This window comes from Aplysia californica, unplaced genomic scaffold (genome assembly GCF_000002075.1).
Source record: "Aplysia californica isolate F4 #8 unplaced genomic scaffold, AplCal3.0 scaffold00940, whole genome shotgun sequence".
NCBI lineage: Eukaryota > Metazoa > Mollusca > Gastropoda > Aplysiida > Aplysiidae > Aplysia > Aplysia californica.
Genome location: NW_004798210.1, coordinates 184365 through 185925, shown reverse-complemented (window position 1 = coordinate 185925; position 1561 = coordinate 184365).

The window sequence follows — 1561 nt, the reverse complement described above, 5'->3', positions numbered from 1 at the left end:
CCGTTCCCCTATCACATATCAAAATTATGTGAGCTTTCACACAACACTGTTATGACACAATCATAGACGTCAGTAATACATAATATAATCATAGATTTAATTTGAGCTTTCTTTCCAGCTTTGACCACACACAAGGATTACTGTCACACTTTCGCGAGGGATTTCTCTCTCACTCTGCCAAAGTAGAGCAAACTTTGCTGATAAGTGATATCTTTTGCAAAAGGGTACCTTACGGTACCGTATGGTATGGTATGGTATGGTATGGTATGGTATGGTATGATATGGTATTGTATGCTATGGTATGTTATGGTATGGTATGGTATGGTATGGTATGGCATGGTATGGCATGGTATGGTACGGTACGGTATGGTGCAATACGTATGGTATGGTATGTTATGATCCATCAAGATCACAAAGATCAGGAATTCCAAACATTTTCAGACGGTAGGAAATTTTGAATGTTGCCCGGGTGGCGGCCGAAGCCTACTCTTATCGATGTTTGGACCATCAAGGGGTCTTTTAGCGTGGGCAACTTACTCACGTGACCTCCAAAATTTATCGCCCTAATCCGAGAAGGCTAGGTGTAGATCTTACCTACCATTAGATCAGTGGTGTGGCTGAAAGACAGTAGTAAGAAGGAGCCAAGGAGAAGCAGTAGAAAGACTGTAGAAAGCATCAGGATCCCAGAGGAGGGGGCAAAGAAGGTGAGGGGGTGGGGGCAGAAAGTGGAGACGAATGCAGACGACAGAACATTTTTAGAGAGCAGGAAAGGAGGTAAAAGGAGAACACTTTAGATTAAAATATTTTCCGTCGCTATCCGGATTCAAATCCGGGACCTATTGAATGAGAGGTGAACATATTGACCTCTTGGCTACGAGAGCCCCAATTTACCTTATGAAAAGTGATCTTGATAGTTTGAAGGTATTGTTCATAGTTGTTATGGTATTAATATGTGTCTTGTTCGTTTGTCTCGCTTTCGATTATAAAAATTACTCACGTATCCTCAATAGAAGTCGAGATATGCCGAATTGAAGCAAGTGAGGTCACTTGGTTTCAGAAGTAACATTAGAGAGAAAATGGCCGCCGAAGTTTGACGAAATCTAAAGCTTGAGGGTCATTGGAAACTTAATTTACGTTTTCGTGCCTTTAATCAACAATGTTCAGTAAAAAACCACACTGCAATATGTTTTTAAAAGGACGTAAAAGGTGCTGAGCCGAAAAATAAAAACTCCATATAATTTGCTAAAAGGGAAGAAATATGTCGTTTTCTTCTATTTCATTATTTTGACCAGCGCCTGATTTCACCACGATGCATCGCATATTTATGATGTGCACCTCGTTATTCTTCGTACCGAGGTAAAAATAATGTATGTATATAAGACAAGATAAGATAAGATAAGATAAAATATATCTTTATTGTCTAGATCCTGGCACAATGGTTTGGTGTTTCACCACACACACACACACACACACACACACACACATACAAACACACACACACGCACGCACGCGCGCGCACACAAACACTCACATACATACACACACACACACACACACACAC